Source organism: Desmodus rotundus, chromosome 1 (genome assembly GCF_022682495.2).
Source record: "Desmodus rotundus isolate HL8 chromosome 1, HLdesRot8A.1, whole genome shotgun sequence".
NCBI lineage: Eukaryota > Metazoa > Chordata > Mammalia > Chiroptera > Phyllostomidae > Desmodus > Desmodus rotundus.
Window position 1 is genome coordinate 198,081,738 of NC_071387.1, and position 20,227 is coordinate 198,101,964.

General features: G+C 49.4%; 1 protein-coding gene across 5 annotated transcripts in view; it reads left to right on the forward strand.

Annotated features, from left to right (window-relative positions):
* The window catches only part of PDZD2 (PDZ domain containing 2), a 320,114-nt gene that overhangs the window by 182,440 nt on the left and 117,447 nt on the right, over positions 1–20,227 (forward strand). Inside the window, exon 1 of one of the 5 annotated variants that reach the window (XM_071219761.1) lies at positions 15,225–15,452. The exons of the other annotated variants lie outside the window; for them this stretch is intronic. The gene's annotated coding sequence lies outside the window, so the exon portion shown is untranslated. Of the gene's footprint in view, positions 1–15,224; positions 15,453–20,227 lie in introns of those variants that run through there. 5 annotated transcript variants of the gene reach the window in all.

Below are 20,227 nucleotides of genomic sequence, written 5' to 3' on the forward strand. Positions count from 1 at the left end.
CAGCACTTAAATCGTGAGGTCATTTCCCCCAAGAGTAGTTAAGAAATTCACCATGAAGTTCGTTTTCCCTCTTTCTTTTAAACTAACTCTGACCTCTGTGAGCATCTAAAATTCTAAAATTGGCATGGAGTCCGAGATAGTTGTGTCTTCTCCAAAGACACTTTGTCACCCAAATTAAAGAAATTGAAAGAGGGGTTCACGATATAATTATATAGACTCAAATCTAAGACAGCATCCTCTTTTAGGAGGATAATTTTAGAGGAAAAAAAGTATTGGGACATATGTGGTATTTTTCTGTGTGTTAACGTGTAAGCCAAGTCAACTGGTGAAGGTTGGGGGGATCACCGTATTATTTCTGGGACAACTGCTGGTTACTAGGCCCTGTCCTCGGCTGCTTACATACGTGTCCTAGCTGTAGTTTCTCTGCGATCCCGTAAGATAGAGAACATGATTCCCATTTTGTAGATGAGTAAGCTCAGGCCCAGAGAGGATGAGAAACTTGCCCAGCGCCATGCAGAGATTGGGCAGTGGGGTTGAGATTTCAACCCCGTCCAGCCAACTCAAGCCTGCGCTGTGGGTCAAGCCCAGCCATATGGCCTGGCTGGGCACAGGGCACTGGGCATACAAGCCCTGACTAGCACATCTGGGCACCACACTGCCCAAGCCAGCTTCCTCTCGTTTCTCTGCTTTCTCCCTCACTGAGCCCAGCAGGGCTTTTGGCTGCAAACAACAGAGATTCCTGTAGCTACTTTAAGCAGACAGGGATGTGTTAAAGGATGTTAGGTGGTTCACAGAATTTCTGGGAAGGATCAGGCATCAGACTCGCATGTTGTGGAGCCAGGAAAAGAGCCAAACCACATGGTGGAACTGTTCTAGCAGAAAACCACGCTGCCACGGCTCGCTGCGCTGGCCCAGGACTTGAGGGAGAAACCACCGGAACCGTACCCCTTTTCCACAGCAATCCCCACAGGGTGGGTCTCAGCGGTGAGCCCCGCCCACTTCTGTGTCCGGATCTGCTCTCCGTTGTTCTGATTTTCCGCTACAGGGTTGTTGGTGAACCAATATACAGTGCCCACCACACTTAACCCAGCCTGGTTCTGGCCCCAACCTCGATGGCACCACGCAAAGACTAGATGAATGACATTTCTAAGCACCTCTTAGCGCTGGGACCTGTTCACCTTGCTCAGCTGCTCTGGCTATAGTTGGTAGGACCCACAGTGGGGCTACCTGGAGGGCCCTCCCAGAAAAGCTACTCACCTCCCGGAAGGAGACACGCTCTATGGACGGGTCCAACTAGCATGACGGCGTTTTCCCACGTTGTGTTGTAGAGCGGAAGCCCTTCCTCGGGAGTCGGGCGTGCTTGCTGGAGAGCACCTCCACGTGGGTGCTCCAGCGAGGGGCAGGCGTTTCCACAGCCGCACCCATGCCCCCGAGCCTCCCCCAGCTCAGGCTTTTGGGGGCTGGGTGCCAGCCCTGAACACGATGACAAAACAACACGAGAGAAAAGGACGGCCTCTTTCGTCTTTATAAGAAATATGCTCTTCTGCAAAGACGTGCCTGAGAGTGCGATGTATGAGACTTGCCATATATTTTATATTTCATTACAGTGAACTTAACGAGAGTGGATTCCTTCCTGGTCAAACAGCCATAATCAAAATATAAGAGTTTCTTGACAATGGGTCAATAAAAATAATTTTAAATTAAAAAAAAAAACATTGGGTACTTACTTGAGGCTTCAGGTTTTCCAGTTGCTTTCAAGAAAAGCATCACGGGGAGGCCCAATTCTGAAAATAATAGACTTGATTGGAGAAATAGTCTAGAAGCAAAAGGAAAAGAGGCCCAAGAATTGGCTGGTGGTCTGCTTATCAACTGGGCGACTTCAGGCACATGTCATCCGTGTCTCTGACTACTTACCTAGCCTGTAATATTGGAAAAGATACAAACACCGAGACCCTAAGAGTTGTTGTAAGAATAAGGTGTCCAAATGCGGGGGATACAGTGTCTGGCACACAATTGTTAAGTTTTAACGTCTTTTTTTTTTTAGGAAACCATAATCCCACTGTGTGGGGCCAGTCGTTTGGCCCATGGCCCTTGCTGCCCACATGGGTTTCTGTCTGTCTTAGTTCGATAATTAAGGAGTGGTTTGCATTGTCAGGTGAATAAGCAGACCAGCGTTTAACCCAAGATGGCTGGGGAAAGGAAACCAAATCGGGTTCACGGTGACTAAGGGTCAGAGCTTCCACAGCATTAGAGATGAAGTCATCACGAAGGGTCTTCGTTTGCATTTTTCTGGTCATCTTGAAGTCTCAATTTGGCCAGGGACTTGCCCTGGATATATTAATTTTCCTTCAAAGTTCATTTAGCAGCAACAAGAAGAGGAGTCATTTGCATTTTAATTGGGCCATTCTCCCCAGCCACAGCAACCTGGCTCTGCTGCCAAAGCTGCCACCAGGTGTCACTGCCTGTGTCGTGGCGACGCACACCGATGTCCACAACCCATCAGTGGCGCCAACCCAGCCACAGAGGGCCCTGACGACTGTCTCCAAGGCCATGTGATCCCAGGACCGGAAAGCTAGGAAAATTCTCTGTTCAGGGGGCACAGGCCCGGGCAGCTCCAAAGCATTAAAAACTTGGAGTTCTGTAAATTCAAACAGAAGGATCTCATTTTGAAAAGGAAGCTGTTCTGAGTGGATGGGGCGTGTCTCGGGGGACAGTCTTGAAATTTTCGGAGGACAGATGTGTGAGCGTGACCCAGTGCAATCGGGCACCATGGCTGATCCCATTTTCTTCAGTGAAGAAACTGAGGCAGTAGCTCAGTGACAAGGGCTGATGTTGTTCCAGCTGGAAGTTCAGCTGAAATCGAGATGACACTGCATGCGCCCAGCGTGGAATTGACATAGAAAGCAGGTGAAGCAAACCTGAACTCAGCCTGGCAGCCTCAGTAATTCTGACACGTGCTTGTGAGGGAAGTGGCAGCAGCATGAAATATTTACCGTCAGCCTGGTGGGGATTAGCATACGCAGAGGTTGAGATCAGCAAAATGTAGGACGCCGAGAAATACTTAAAGTGGCAAAAACGTGCCTAGCTCTCCTTGGGAAAGAGGCAAAGTTTTGGATATAAATTCCTGTTTCTTTTGAAAGACCTAGAAAGGGCTTCCCTGGATACTTTTACTTCCTCAAGTAAGGCATGTTGGATGTTTCCAGAACGTCATGCCAGAGAATGTTGGGAAGACAGCTCCCTCCTGTTGCCTACACTCCAGCTGGGGAAAGATCTCACTTCACATGGACAGGTGGCCTTAGATGGCAGCCGTCAAGTCCTCACGTAGAAAAGGTCGCCCCTGTGCACAGCCCTTTCTGGATGAGTTGCAACCTGTGGACTCCCATAGACTTTGTTCGAGCTCCCCAGTTCACCAGCCACAGACCTTCCGTGCTGGGTGGTTCCCCCACGAGGCAGCGACCCCTGAGAGCGGGGGTCTCCTTTATTCCTGCTGCTGCCCTCCCAGGTGCTTAGCCAGAGGACCATCTTCGTCTGGGTCTTATCTCCAGAGGTTTGGGCCTGGAGGCAGGCGACCCCTCCAGACAAGGCCTTCCCTGTCTGCAGGAGAACGCATCTCTGGGCTTGACTGAACACCCTCTGCAGGCTTGCGAGCACCCCCCTTGGTCTGTGTACAGGGCAGAGAGTTTCCAAGGCTGGCTGAGGGTGTCAGGGGAGGGGCTCTGATCTGTGTGTGTTCATTGATTTTTGATATTTTGTTTGTTTGTTTCAACGCTTACCTGGGTAGAAACAAACATTATTCTCAGACGTGTTTTTGAAAAAGAGATGAAAGGGCCAGCAGTATGCAGACAGGTTAATGAGCACTCAGCCTCTCCCGACCGCTGTCCTCTTCCACTGTTAGCAGGGGACTTTCCTCTTTACAGGCCCCTTCAGACCAGCGCTTTGTTCAGAAACCCTGTGTATTCAGAGCCTGTTTTTCAGGAGAACTTAGTGGAGGCGGGTCCGGCGGGCGCTGCGGGCATCTCAGTGTGATGTGTCGGGAGAGCCTTTGGAGAGAAGGCACGGGGCCGCACAGACGCTGCTGTTGCTTGCAAGTGCCCGTGAAATCTAAGACTGTTTTAGACTAAATCTAATTGTTTTCCTCGGGAGAAAAACTATTGGTTTTTTTAACGTTGGAATTTCTCTCTCCCAGACATTTCTAGATGCGGAGCACTGGGTTTATAAAAGAAAAAAGCTTTCATAACGGGTCCATTCTAGAACAGGGCCCTGGGGTCTCTGTTGCAGCTGTGGCTGCCCTGCCTGGAGCAGACACGTGTCTCTGGTGTCTTTCAGAGACTCTTGGCTGTATCCACGGTTGGCGTCTCCGCCTCAGGTGCAGTTGTGTGGAACAGGTGAGTGCCTCTACGTGCCCGCAGTCAGGCAGAGGCCTGATTTCTGCTCCCACTGGGTCCCCAATTGCCTTTGAGCAAGAGGTGAACAGGTACTCCTGTGTCATCTCTGTGTTGCCTCAAACCCGGGGCACCGGCTGTCCCAGCCCAGCAAGCAAACCGTGTGAGCTAGGCGTGGCATTCTCATGCCTTCTAACTGCTGATGGCCTGATTCAGGTGCACCTGTTTTGAGCCTGGGCTGGCCCTGATTCCAGTGTCACTTTTGCAAGGCTGTGACCTGCACGTGTTCGCTTGTTGTCTTCCAGGTTCCCTGGGTGTTCACCACTTCCTCCTCCGCAGAGGCTTTGTGCCTAGCCATTCCTCGGTGGGAGCGTTTCATTTGGCTGGAGATAAAACTTAACTCCGGAGGCTGAGGGAAGGGAGGGAGGCCCAGGATTGCTGGGGCAGTGTGCCTGAGGTGTGTGCTTCCTGGCAATATCATTTGGCGTCTCCCGAGGGTCCTCGTGCTGATTGTCAGGACGGGCGGTACAGTTGGCGGGTCACTGTTTATACACTCAGTAGCACTGCTGGCAAACGTGGGAAAGACGTGGCTGGCATGGGAGGAGAAGGTTGATGAAGGCAGGCACTACCCCTTGAGCAAAAGTGGGGCCCAGTAACCTGAGGTAGAGGTTAGATGCAACCAGCAGGGGGTGGTGGCGAGGAAGATGAGGTCAGCCAGTTGAAGGACTCAGTGGCCACAGTCAGGAGTTTACGTTTGATGCAGAGAAACTCTGGGAGTCACAGGATTGGAACGTTTGTGGCATTCGAAGCCTACTAAGCAGAGAATATTGTTAACCTATGTCAAGGAGAGCTAGGAAGAAAATCAAAACAGGGTCTCTTTCCGCTGGAGGACATATAGAAAGAAAAGAGAAATTCTGAGGCTGAGGGGAGTGCCTGGGGGAGAGGAGGGCTGTTGGAGGGCTGGGTAAACGGTCAATGGCATATCTAGCTGCAAAAGTTACCTTCTTCCTTCATGGAACATGGAACCAAATGGGGGGGCACACAGGGATCCTGGGATTGAGAAGTTAAATCAGAGAAAGAAGCACCTGAAAATCACCTGTGGACGTCACTCTGAGTATCTCTGAATTCTCCCCTGCGGTATATACATGATAGCGAGCTGCTCCTGACGTTCCAGGTCTCCCAGGAGAACCTTTCACTGTAAACAGTGTATCCTGATAATGCTAGTGTGGGCTTCGCCTTTGATGTTTAGGGTAGCCTTTGTCTTTATACTCTTTTTTTCTTCCATTTCTCCATTGAAAGAAGGAAGGAAGAAAAGAAAGAAAAGAAAACAAGACCTGGCTTGTCCCTTACCTGACGGGAAGTAATTCAGAAAACAACCTGGATGGAGCCCTTGGTTCTGCCGAGGAGGAGAGCGCAGCTCCCTTCCCCGCGACAGCCCTGGTTGTGGGGACAACCCGGGTCACCCAGAAAGAGGCCGAGATGTTCTGTGCGCACGGCCTGTGGTTCCCTTTCCTCCACTTGTCCGCTGACCAGTGTCCTGGCCGGAGCTAGCAGCCCCTTTGGGGACACAGAGCGCTGACTCCGGGGTTTGAGCACTGCGCTTCCCTGGGCACTCTGCCTTCTGTCCCCACTCTCCCCTTTGTGACTTTAAATTAAGCCAGGGACTTTGGGAATAAAGACAAGCCATGTATGGTTTGGGTAGCGATCTAAGTAAGGCGAAAGAGCAGAGAGGAAACATCAGCGAGAAGAAATAGGAGAGGGCCGAGTCGGTGTCATACAACAGTCCCCATGACCGCACTGTGCCGAGGGCCCGGTGTGAGGCCAGCACAGGGGCGATCCAAACCATAGTCATCTCTCTCTTTTAGCAAAAGCTCTGTCAATGTACACCGCTTTTTAGATGAGGAAGCTGAGGCATCCAGACGTTTGTGTGTTATTCACCTAGCTAGAAAGCAGGGAACCGTGAGTTTAGTCCTTAGTCGTCTGAGGCTCACTCTCGTCTCACAAATATGCTGCCCCCCTGAAAAGGTTTCACAGGGGACTCACTTAGACCCCCTGTGACCAACAGAACACATTAGGAGTCTGGTGCTGAGAGGGACGAACATAGAATTTGGGGACAGGCGGGCCTGAATGCCAGCGCTCCCCCTTCTGGGACTTGAGGGCATTACCTACACTAAGATGCCACAGGTCCGGGAAGCCTCTTGCCCTCTGTAGGCACCGTGCACGTACAGCTGTGGCTAAAGTAATTTTTGATTTTTTTTTTCCACTTAAAATTTTTTTTTTCAATTATACTTTACATTCAATATTATTTTGTATTAGTTTCAGATGTACGGTGTATAGTAATATATGTACTTAGACAGTCATATACTTTACCATCTGTTCCCCTGATAGTCCAAGTACCCACCTAGCCCCTTACATAGTTATTACAGTATTACCGACTGTATTCCCTATGCTGGACTGTACATCCCCAGGACTATTTTGAACTACCAACCTGTACTTCTCAGTCCCTTCACCTTTTCCATCCAGTCTCCTAAGCCCCTCCCCTCTGGCAGCCATCCCCTCGTGAACACGCCCAATCCACTGATCTCCCAAGTTTCTGAAGCTTTTGAACCCAGCTTATTTTCTTATGGAGTCTGATATTATTTTGCTACTTATATGATGAAAGCCCCGCCCCACCTTTTTTTAATAGGTCTTAGAATTAAACTTTAATTGGCCGATGCTAGAAGGACCCCACATTCTTAGTTGGTTGAGTAAAAACGAAAGAGATTTTACCCTTTTGCCCAGCCTCCTCCAGGACTGGAAGTTTCACGCTTTGGCTGCTGTTTTTACGGCCAGAATTTGCATTGTTACCCGCCAGCCAGGCACATTCTTGTGTCTTTTGTTTTTAAACTGATTTAGATAAGTTTAAAATCTGGAAGTCACCATTGCCTGATTCCCATGGGAAATCTCCTCCAATTATTTAGAGAAATTCTTGTGGGAAAAAAAGGGGGAAAACAAATAACTGATTGTGTGGAGGCTATAGAAGGAAATTTCCATACATGACCCGGCTTCCTCACCAATGCTCCTGAAAGCCAAGGTTTTGTAAGTCAAGTTCCTACCCCCACAGACCCATACATGATCCCAAGAGAAGATTTCTTCCTGGTGGAGATGAGAAATGCCTCAAAAGTTCGGCGAGCCATGTGTCATTGAGCATGTTGTGGGTTTCGATAGCTTTCTTCGTCCAAGGGCACGCTCCACCCTTCCCCACTTGAGAAAGAAAGGCTCGTACTTTTTATTCATACCGTAGACTTGGGGGACTGCGTTTTTTCTAAGAGGAACTATTTTGAGATACAGAAATTTCAGATTGGATGCAGAAAACTGTTAAAACAGCACTGCAGGGAATTGTGTTACCACTGTTAAAACTTACAAGACGGCAGAAGGAGACAGGAGGGAAGGAGTCGGTTCATCACAGACACTGCTTTGGAAAACCCACATTCCCAGTCCAGACAAGCCTCACCTGCCCTTCCGGAACATACTCGCAGCCCAGCGCCCCTGTGCAGTGCGCACTGAGCACGCACTGTGCTCAGGTGTCCCCGGCTCCCCTTGACCCCCAGCACCTTGGCGAGAGCTGAAATTTAAGCTTTTTCTCCTGCTGCTCGGGAGCCACGCCCAGAACTCTGCCTCCTGCTCCCACACTGTCTGGTGTCTGGTTTGTGTCCTACAATCTACACACACTTGGGGCGCACGGCACCTGGAGGAGTAGTGATGGGTTCGTTAAACCTCCACGTCGCCTTAAGGTTCTGAAAACCAAGTGAATGGCAACACTTTCATTATTGGACATATCAATGTAGCAAAAATAAAATATAAAGGTTGGAGACTCCAACCTCGGCCCACTGGTTTTGACATCTTAGTGGAACTATGACAGTGGCCTGTGTCACACTTGTCCAGTTCATGTCCTTTCCAGAATGCATGTTAACAAGCCTGCCATTCGGCATGTCCTGCTTCCTTGGGTGGTGCCTAGTCGGGTGTGTTGGCCCAACCGTGAGGAGGAGGAGCCCATTTTCTTGTATCTACACGAGGAGGGGAGGTGTGGAATTGTGGGACATGTCAAAACCGAGAAGCAGCCTTTAAAGCTCTGCCTGAGAGCCACTTCCTCTGGAAAGTCACTTCTGATTCCCGGCCCGTGGTTATCCCTTCCCTGCAGAAGTCTCGGAGCCCTGCCTATTTTTATGCATTGCCTCCCATTTAGCACGTGCCCCTGTGAAGGTGGGGCCTTCATATGGACAAGGGGTCATCTGTGCCCTGAATGTGCATACAGCACGTGTACTTGGAGGACACACTCAGTTACTCGTCTGCTTCTGGTCTTAAGGGGGGCTAATCTCCTGACACCAACAAGACCATATCCTGGGGCTTTGGGGGCCTGTCTGTGGGGCCGCTCACAAAAATTGATTCGTAGAGAGCCCAGGGCCTTGAGAGGCATTAGAGAGAAGTCCCCAGCTGCAGGTGGCCGGGGACATTGGCTCAGGAAACTGCTCGTTCCCTCTGCCCAGATGCGAATGAGTTACCACTGATGCTTGGCCCAATCCGTGCGGGTGCTCCGGCCCACGGCAGGATTCCTGGGAGGGAGTTCAGCTTGCAATGGAGTTGGACTTAGTTTCCAAAGCCAAAAATGTCTTATTTCTATGAAGAAACAAACTACTTCTAATTCAAAGGATTGACAGGACTGATGAGCCAGGCTAAAAAGTAGGGGCTGAGCTCTCATTCCACGACTAAGACCACGCTGGCTGGCAGGTCTGAGGGGTTTGTTCTAGGCAAGGAGGGGCCAAGGAGCTGCCATGCCTTGGGCAGGGTTGGCTCAGCTTCCTGGGGGGAGCTGTCGAGTTGTGCACTTGGTAGTGGAACTCATAAAGACCTCCTGGTCCTCTGCAGGTAGATGTTCCTTGCCCCAAAGTGTATGGTCTTGATCTCCATCCGTGTCCAGGAGAAACATGCTTATCTCGTTGAATAGCCTGATGTAATCCTCGCTAATGGGCCTTGATTCTGAAATGCTGGCCCATGGTGCAGTGGCCCTTGGAGGCATGTGTCCTTGTCCAGGACCCAGGCCCTAGGACACGCCAGTGTGCACTTCCTATTCAGTCACCCCCCTGACCTGGTGTAACTCATTGCCTCCCTCCACCTGCACCCGAGGTGGCGCCTTCCTGAAGAAAACCGGCCCAGTTCACTGTGCCCACCTTCACTTACATGGGGAGACAAGCTGTGCGGCTACGAACAGTGAGGAGGGGTGGAGGAGGGCTCCAGCCTGAGGCAAGGGGACTGAGTTAGGAGGAGTTGGCACTTTCCTGCACAAATGGAAACTTAAACCAAAAGAATGCCCTGTACGGATTCAGGTGGCCAAGGAGAATGCCTGGGAGTGTTTCAAAAAGTCCTCCCCACAGCACTTGGTTCCTGTTAATATGCTACATTATGAAAAGGCAGGGGTGGGAACTGTTTGATGAGTAAGATTTGGACGTACCCGTCACACTTGTCAGACGTGTTTGGCCTTGCAGTCCTTCTTCCATGTTGTAGAGTGCATGTTTGGAAAAGCCAGAGTGAGGTCATTAGGAAGATTACAGAGAAAGAACCTTTGGGGAATGAAAATTCAAAAGGACAGTGAAACTGTATTAAGGGTCTGGACAAGAGAGTTTTGTTCTGTCTTTCCATTTATGTACTAGAACTTGGGAGTATGCCCAGCTCTGAAGGGAAATACAAGAGGAAACTTTGCAGTAAATATTGGTCCAGCCCTTCCACCCCTGCTCAGGAGCCTCATGGAAGCTGCAGACCCACCACCCCTTTGCTACATGAGTCAGTTTAGGGTTTGGGGGATTTTGGACTCTGGGTGCTTCTGGAAGGGCAGGCCTGGTCCAGTCCTCAATACCCCTGTTGCTTTTGCCTAACCTACTTCTCACATCCTTCTCATTTTCTGCATCCTGACAGCATTTATGGTTGCGTCCCTAGCGTGGGAAACCTTCACGGTAATAATAAATACAGTGGGACCAAGTGCTCTAAGACCCTGTGTGACCTGTTCTCTGTTGCAGGGGACTGGCTTGTGCATTGTTTGGTGTTTAGCAGCATCTCTGGCCTCCACCCACTAGAGGCCAGCAACAACCCCTCTCTCCCCACAGTGGAAGCATAGGTACTACGTGAAAAGGAGCAATGGCCAGTGCGTTTCATGATGTGGGCGTTGGGGCTGGATCAGGAGTGGTCTTCGGTATCAGACAAAGAGCTTTATCCTTTGGGCGATGAGAAATTGTCAGGGTGTCTCAGGAAGTCATTGTATCTTTGCTACCGGATATCTCCGTGTGCAGGATAGATTGGAGTGGTAAACAACTGAGGAAGGGAGATTCATTTGGAATCAGGGCCCTTAAAGGTGACAGAATACAGGAGAGGGGACAGGTGAAAGGTTTACGAAGTAGAGTTGATGGGACCTAACCACCAGAGGTGAAGGGAAGAGAGGAGTCGAGGGGGACTTACTTGGGCTTGGGGATTGACATTAATTAAAGGGGGCACTACAGGAGGAGGCAGCGGTTTGAGGAAGAGCCTAATGGGGTTTATTTGAATGCATGCTGCGTTTCAGGTGCCTGTAGGACAGCCACCTGGTGCGGGGCACTAGGGGCGGAGTCTGGTGCCGAAGCTCCAGAGATGGAGGTGGAGGAGGTGGCGACTCTTTCTTGGTGGTTGTCCCTGTGGATGTAGAAGGGGAAACCCAGAGAGGAGGAGGAGAGAGAGAGAGAGGTTGGCGCCCCTCCAGGTCTCACCCTGGCCTGCCAGGAGGAAGGAGGGAAGTTGAGGATAGAGACTGAGAAGGTCTGGTGAGAGCGCTGAGGCATGCGGGCTAATTCAGCAGTGAAGAGAAAGTTCTGTGGACATATAAAGACAAACACGCATGATGGCACCAGCCGGTGCTGCCCGACTTGAGTGAGGTGAGGGATGGGCGAGCTCTAAGAGAGGGGCACACTGGCCTGCAGCTGTGTGGGGCTGTCTTTGGGGTGTTTGTGAACCCTGTGTGTGGCTGCAGAAGCCGGAAGGGAGCTGCTTGTCTGAGTCTGCTGCGGCCAGGGCTCCCCCTGCTCGGCTGGGCTGCACGGTGTCCCCCATCATTGCCATTGTCCTTGCCATCATCATCTCCCATCGCAGCATGCGGAAACATGCACCTTGTTCATTTGCATAACTTCCTGGGAGTTATTTTTGACCAGGAGATGGGGAACAAGAGAGAAGTGCCTCCTGATGTTCTCAAATCACTTACGAATTTTATCTTACGGCAAGTGGTCATCAGCGCTGAGTAGCTTTAATGATATGAAGCATGACCGCTGTAGAACTGGCCAAAGGGAAACAAAGAAAATTCAGATTCCATTGGCTTTAAAAAATATATATATATATACACACACACACACACACAATATAAAATTTACCATTTTAACCATTTTTTCTAAATATTTATTTTTAGAGAGAGGGGAAGAGAGGGAGAAAGAGGAGAGAAACACTGATGTGAAAAACATCAATCCGTCACACCCTGACCAGGGACCAAACCTACAACCCAGGCATGTGCCCTGACCAGGAATCGAACTGCCAACCTTCCGCTTTGTGGGATGATGCCCAACCCACTGAGCCACACCGGTCAGGGCCCATTTTAACCATTTTTAAGTACAGTCCTGAGGCATGAAGCCTGCTAACACTGTTGTGCAACCATCACCCCCATCCACCTTTAGAGCCTTTTTCATCCTGTAAAACGAACTCTGTCCCCGTTAAACAATAACCGCTGTTCCCCTCTCCCCAGCCCATGGCCACCACCATTGCATTGTCTCCGAGTCTGACAACTCTGGGCTGGTCCTCACATCCGTGGAGTCAGGCAGTGTTTGTCTTTTTGTGGCTGGTTTATTTCACTTAGTATAATGTCTTCAAGGTTTATCTCTGTTATACTACGTGTAGAATTTCCTTCCCTTTTATGGCCAAGTAATATTCCATTGTATATATAGACCATATTTTTTATATCTACTCATCAGTTCCATGGACAAATTGGGTTGCTATGAACACCGTTGTACAATCAGCCATCCGTGTCCCTGCCTCCCATTCTTTGGTGTGTATGCAGAGGTGTCCGTTGACTTTTGTGGTATTGTTGATCCCTCTCTCTGTGAGGGGACTGCTGGAAGCACTCACCTGCTCCCTGTCCTGCTGATGCCGCCTTTGTTTGTCCCCCTCTGCTTTTGCTCCTGGGAGAGACTTAGGCGTGTCCCTTGGCCAGGCCTGGTGAACAGCCGGAGAGCCAGGACTGAGCCCCTGCCTGTAGTTCTGGTAACAGGAAGATCTGCATCACGTCCACCTGGTGCTGCCGCGAGTTTGAATTGGAAGGTCTAGTCTCGGTTCCGCTCTCAGCACCTCCTCTCATGCGCTGACCTTGGCACGCTTTCGCATTCCTCTCTGGGCCTCTGTTTCCACCTCCCCGCAATGAGAAGGTTGGACTAAGCCATCCTCATGGTCCCTCCCAGGTTACAGAGGGGGAGGAAATTGTCATCTCCTGACCCCAGGAACCAAGGCGAGGAGAAGAAAGCAGAGCTGCAGACTCCTACCACGGTGGCTTGACCAAAAACACATCTGCCCGAAACCTGAGATGGCCAGGTGTTTCTAATGGCTTGTGTACTTACTGCATTCTGGTATGTGCTGCATGGCTAGTTCTGTGAGCAAATGGAGCAGCGATTTCCCTTAAAGCAGAATTATGTGGTGTATATTACCCACCCTTTGTTGAGAGAATGGGACAAAGAGGTGGAATAACAGGTTTCACCACCATAGATTTTTGGCAGATGCCACAAACTATCACTGGGGAGAAGACTCTATGGGCAAATTTTACTTCTGATTAAGACTAGTTTAGTCATGGGCCAAGCAAGTTTTAATCCCCTTTTTGCCCCACTTCTTTCAAAAATTTTGAAGAGCAGACTTCCTTCTCCTTAGCTTACACTCAGAACAAGTCCACACCCAAAACCTAGGCCAGTCAGTCCCAGGAGAACACTCAGGTGCTCCCGTTTCAGACCCCGGATGGCACGTGACAATTCGGACTGGTCCGTGGTTTCTGGATTGGGCTTGGAGGCCAGGCCCTGATCCTCCAGCGGGTCTTTCTCCACCCCGCGAGGGAAACGTCGTGTATCTACCAGGGACTGCGTGTCTTGCTTTACTTTTTCTCATTTGTTAAACTGGCCAATGGGAAACTGTTTAAAAAAAAAAAAACAAAAACAAAACTTTTCTTCCCGACCCTCCCAAGGACATGGCGGTAGAAGTTGGGATGACTAGAAGCCATTGAGAGCACGTGTGGAAACGTATAGCATCTCCTTTTAGGAGACATTTGAACCATCTAATTATAAAATAAGAACTTTTTAAAAATCTGGGTACTACTGGGTCATTTTTTTTTAATACATGAAGAATTAAAAAACAATTTTGAACGCCAGAGAACTTCCCATGGCGATTGGGACCCTCTTCTGACAACACAGATCCGTTAGTGGGGAAAATCCATATGGGGTGAAACGCTAAAAGAAAGGAGTAGATTAAAAAAGACAAATGTGAGTCCTGAAACCTAACAGTCCTTCCAGGTTTTCAGAAGCTTGACCTTGGAATGCCTGTTCCTCTTTCCCCCCTGACGACTGTAACTGCTCAAGGACTGTCCGTATTTCGATAATATGATGCTGTTCTCATTTAAATCGTTTGTGTAAATTTTCATATCTATCGCGAAGGCCTTGGGGCTTGGGGGACTGCGTCTCTGGTTTTTGGATCATGAAAGACCCCTTTTGCTCCAGCTGCAAAATGAGATGACTTTGACACAGAGTAGAAGTCACAATGTATATGTGTGTTAGTTTGGGGAAGTCTGTTTCTAAAAATCCTATTTCCTGGTAAAATCTGAAGACAGTAAAACTCGAATCATCTCTGCAGTGCTGACAGGCTAGCAGCAGTCGGTGTCCCCGAGGGCTGGCCAACAGTCTGCTTTGCTGGTGGTGGTCTGGGATGGAAGATGGCAAAGCTGTCAGACAGGGAGGTGGTGGGTTTGGTTGGAGTCATCGTGACAAGTAGCCCTCATGGACCAGTGGGCTTCTTTTTAAAATTAAAGTCTCGATTGTTATTTCCATTTGAATTCATTACGAAACTTGGCCCTTTAATAAGTGTGAAATAAAATATTTAATTCATTGTGAAGTGTTAGGTGGCTGGATGGAAAGTTTCTTGACCATCACTTTGGCAATATGTTTTTCTAAAGATTTTATGTATTTATTTCTAGAGAGAGGGGAAGGGAGGGAGAAAGAGAGGGAGAAAAACGGCAATGTGTGGTTACCCCTTACGCGCCCCCAACTGGGGACATGGCCCACAACCCTGGCATGTGCCCTGACTGGGAATCAAACTGGTGACCCTTTGGGTCCCAGGTCAGCACTCAATCCACTGAGCCACACCAGCCAGGGCTTGGCAGTACATTTTTGATGTTTGTGACATGCTGTGGAGACGTCTGTATACTGAAGCTCCCGTGACTCCATTACCAAGGTGTGCATCTTTTGCTGTTGGAGGAGGTGGTCTGCAGGTACTTGCAGGAGGAAGCCATGAATGACTTCTGCCAGGATCTGACACCACCCCCACCCCCCACCCCACTGCTCTGCACTGCCCCCTCCCCCGACTGGTCCACCCTATACTCCAGAAAGTTGAAGTCGTTTTTAGCAGCATGGTTTCAATACGCTCACAGGGCAAGGATTGGCTTGCTCTCTTACAAACACAGTTTAGCTGGATGCACTCACATGAAAAACGATCTGAGTGCTGTGGGTGGGGCCCTCGAGCTCAGGAGGTGAAGCCAGGAAGGAGGGGAGAGAGAGAGGGAGTCAGTCAGTCAGCTCCTGAGCTGAATAGCTTGGGAAGCTGGCAGGATGTCAGAGCACATACTGGTATGGCTCACATTTTCGTGGATCGTCAATAACCCAGGACTTTAAGGAACAGAGCGAAGAGGGGAAATGAACCACAGCAAACTTTGGAGTCTGTCCTAGGCAAGTGGCTGCGAAGCACAGGGGAGAACGCTCACCTGATCGGCTCACGACACAGGTAGGAGGGGAGACCCAAGCAGCGAAGAGAGACATGCCGTCTCCCTGAACACTACTTCCTTGTCTTCCAAAGGCTTACTTAAAAAAGAAATGTGAGAAACGAGTAGATGATACTGACATAAGAAACAGACTCAGCCTGAATCGTGCTATCTGCCCAGGCAAGAGATTTTTTTTCCTGTTACTAGTTTGACGGCCAAATGACAGTCGTATCCCAGGGGTTGCTTTTTTTAAAAAAATCACCCCAAATCATGCAGTATTTACGTTAAAACTGACTTTAAATTTGGGAGATGATAAATGAACTGCAGACATTGTTTTAGAACAAATACTTTGAAGATAGTTGACCAGAAATTGACTTCAGGCTTGACTGTTGCTACATGTTCCTATTTCAGAGCCAGCAAGGTGCTTGCTAATTTTTGCTAGCTTTGTAAGAAAGGAGGTGGGTGCGTAACAGCTGTGAAACGTCCAGAATTGACTGGGATCCCGGGTGAAGCGGGAGTGCACTGATGTTTTCTCCATTAAAGGCAGGCTGCCTCTGCTCAGCTTCTAGGTCAGGGAAGTGGAAAGTACTGTGAAAATAAAAGTGTGGATCCTGAATATTTGTCACGGGAGTGGGGGTGGAGGGAATGAGGAGGGGCAGAGAGTTAGAAATGGTCGCAGTGACGTTTTCTTTTAATTTTTTTATTGATTGATTTTGAGAGAGACAGAGAAATGCTGATTGCATTGTTCTACTTATCTATGCATTCATCGGTTGTTTCTTGTATGTTTCCTAACCAGGGATCAAACCTACAACATTGGTATATTGGGATGCTGCTCTAACCCACTGAGCTACCAGTAGTGAGCTAATGCCACTGAGCTATGTGACATTTTCATACTCAGAAGTAGGGATGGGGGGGAAACAAGGAGAGCCATGGATTGCAGCCACGTGCAAGGAAAATTTAAGGACTGATCTGTGGATCCTATGGTGGTTGCTGAGTCTCAGAGCATTCTCTCCATCCTGGGGGCTTGTGATAAGGGAAGCAGAACAGAATGAAGACCACCTCAGGCCTGGGTTTCTGAGCCACTTCCAGGCCTTGCTGCTGATCGGCACCTGAATACTTTGGTATGGATTTGCCCCCTAATGACCTGGTCAGAGTGTTAAATGGTGCTAAGGTGGGGTAGGTCAGAAATGGCATGTGTGGTCAGAGTGGCAGGAGCATCAGAATTAGGTAGGAAACTTGATTTCAGTGACCTAGGCCAGCCTGAGACCTGGCACTCTTGGGTTTGAGCTTTGGAGAATGCCATATTACCCACAGGGGTGTGTCTGAGAAGGCAGAGGTGAGAGCTGCGTTGCTTGCTGCTCATTGGCTGGCTATTGTCCTCCGGCCTTGGTGGCCCAATCTTGTGGCTTTGCATTTTAAGCCTGAAGGGCTGGGAGATGCCTGTACTCAGTTGAGGCAGGCCTGTACCTTATCGCTAATCTCCCTCGGTCTCCTCAGCCTTCCACGTTGCCTGGGAAGGGAAACAGCACCCCCTGTGGTCTTCAAGGAAACTCTAGTTCTCTCCCGCCTGCTGTCTCCCGTTGGGTGGGTTCGCTTTGTCTCCCACCCTCCACACTTGTCTGTCCCAGGAGCTGTTTGCAGTGGATTAAACTGAGCTGGGGGACAGGCTCCTCTCCAAGGTCCATTCTGGAAGCACTCAGAGGTCAGCAACTGTGGGCCAAGTCCAGGCTGCCCCAGCTTGTTTCTGTATGTCTCGCGAGCTAATGCAGTTTACATTTAAAACATTAAACAAACAAAGGAGAATTACAGGACAGAGCCAGATGTGGCCTGCCAAGCCTAAAATATTTACTACCTGACCCCTTAGAGAAAACGGTTGCTGGCCCCTCATTAGCATCATCATGAGCAGTATGACCAGTGGGTTGATGCCGCTCATTAGTTCAATGGGCCGTTGTTTTCGAAACTGATTTTAGCTTCTCAGTCTGTTAAATGGCATTATTACCTCCAAAAGGGTAGCTTCGGGAGCAAGGAAGTTGAAGATTTTCTGCAAGGTCCAAACAATGGGCAAGGAACTCTGGGTCTGAGGTTAGATTGCCACCATCTCCCCTCGTCAGTGAGGCTGCTGATGCAGATCCTGTGACCCCAGCTATGTTGACTGCGTCCCCCGCTGAAAGAACCTGATGGGGACCCAAACTCTGCTAACTTACCCAAAAATGACTCACTTCCTTCTTTCTCTTGAGGACTGACTGCTGGCTAGACTTCTACAACCCCAGTTGTTTGGTGTTGCCACTTTGGGGGTGGGGGGGAGGTGCTTTCTGTAATAAAGAAAAGTAAGATAGACAGTTAAGCGGATATGGATATCTTGTTTTCTCCTATTTAGAACCGTGTCTTTATTGCTCTCTAAGAAAGCTTACTGTAGGCCCTCCAGCCTTAACCCTGAGCGTGTCGTTCTTGACCAGCACAGTATTCCATTGTTATTGTAATTTCTAATAAGGCAAGAGGAAAATCTGATGATCTTGCTCTTGTGTCGAAACTGCCAGCCTGGTCATGGAACTAACTTCTGTAAGTAGCTTATAGTCCACCGCAGAGGCCCAAGAAAGTCTTCGCAAAAGGATTGTAGTTTCAGAAGAAAAATAAAATGGCTGGCATAATTGTTTTTTCTCTACAGGACATTTCAGTCATCTCTCCTCCTGTATTTGGAAATCATGTGCTGTCAGTAGAGAAGAAGGGGGGGTGGGGCCCCGTCTGACAGGTGAAAACAAGTGTGGCAGGATGAAAACATGTGCTGTGCGGTGCCCCCGAGCCGAGCCCGGAGAACGAGATGGTGGCGGTGCACTTGCGAAGTCCGGCTGCCAGAGTGACAGGGGTGGGGCCTTCAATCCACGATGTGGGCCAGGCAGCACCTTCCTCTCTATTTAGCAAAGGGGTTGGCTCTGAATTTAGAGATTAAGCAACCTGCTATTCCTGTATGCACTGGAATTTCAGACAGCATTGGAAACCTGTTTTCCGAAATTGCTGAAATTCAACTGGAAGCCAAGCTGTCGGAGGCCTGGACTCTGCAAATGAGGGGCAGTTAGGAATCACAGCATGCGAGGGAATTTATTAAGGTGCCCAAGAGGGTGCGGCGCTGCTGTGTGGCCAGATTCAGTGGGGCAGGCTCTGGGTTCCCAGAAGGCCACGATCAGAGGGTGAGTAACTTCTCTGTGTGAGCCGGCAGCGCACACCGCAGAGCTCTAGAACTCACGCCTCTCTCAAGGTGGCAAAAGGGACCCTTCCACTTCAGAGGCATGCGACCAAGCTGGCTCATAAAGAGGCAGGACAACCAGGCAGGCAGTCTGACCAGGAGCTGAAGTGGAGTACAAGCCATGAGCAGCCCTTAGTTATTAGCCCACTTATTTATGGGGTGTTGGGAAGGCTAAGCGTCTGCTCAGAGTTGGAGCATCTGCCCCCTCCCTTTGGCTATCCAAACAGGCTGGAATCTGACCCCTTTTCTCACCTCTTTCCTGATGGTGCATGGGATAAAAGACTGAGCTAGTGTGTGCATACATACGTATGTAAAGGTGTGTAAACCTACAGGGGAGGAACAGCTGAGCAAAAAGAAGTTATGATTCTGAATTATAAACAGAAAACTTGCAACCGTGTCCATGAAAGAGGATCCATAATTTCTGTCCCTTTTAAGAATGTCTATGGGCAATGCCCCCTCTCACTTCCAGACATGATTTCCATGCATTTCCTGCAGTGGGGTCCAGGGGGTGTTGCACAAAATCCCTCTCACACGGAACGTCCCTGCTGGAGCTCCGTCTTCCTTGGTGGCCAGGGAGCGTGAATAGAGCATTCTTCCTCTGTTAACCCGCAGCTGTTCGGCTTAGCAGGAGGACACGGAGTGTGCCCCACTTGGAGATCTTCTGATGACTTTGCTGCCCCTGTGGGCACATGTGCCCCATGTTGCCTTGGTTTGTTAAATCCAGGTGTGCATGAGTGTGGACACACGCTACGCCTCTGTGATTCCACAGATGGCCTCTGTAGGGCACAACCCGGGTGCATGGCCTTGGCTCAGATACAAGGGCTTCTACAGTGAGTCAGACCATGACAGCAGTGGATCTGGGACTCTGGGTCTGCCTCCCACTTTATCATCTGCTCCTGAAGAAGCAACCCAACCACGTTTCACATGCACCAGAGGAAACCAGCCGTAGAGAGACCAAAAGTGACTCTTTTGGTGAAAGAGAAGGATCACCCCATAGTTTGCATTTTTTATAATTTCAAGATTTAGAGGCTGTCGGGTTGGCTTAAAGCAAGATACACATGGACCATCTTTTTTGCCTTTCTAATTTCTACACTAATTTTCTTCCTGAATTGGAAGGTGGAAACCAAGTTGGAAATTGGCAGAGCAGGGCAAGTCTGAGGAAGGACCAGAGTGGCCCTTGAGAATCAGTTCGGCTTAAAGGCCTCTATTTCAGTGAGACTCCTCAGACTGTGGGGCGAAACAGCAGTTACAGGTTGCCCCCCTAAAGAGTAGGTAGATGGCCTTCCGTTTATACATCACATTTCCCCAAGCCTTGCCCTTTTCATAAAAATTGAAACTATTTTACAAGCTCCCCTCCCTACCCCTCCAAAAAAGTGGTCCTACAGTGAACAATTTAGAATTCCCACCCAAAGAATACAACTGGAAGTGCCCCAGGTGGGGGGAGTGGGAGGAAATTCAAAGGCACCTTACTTGACCTTCATTTGAAAGGCATTCATCTTGATGGGACAGCAACCCTTTAATTTTGGCTTTTGCCGCTGTTTCTGACCCTTTGTCAAA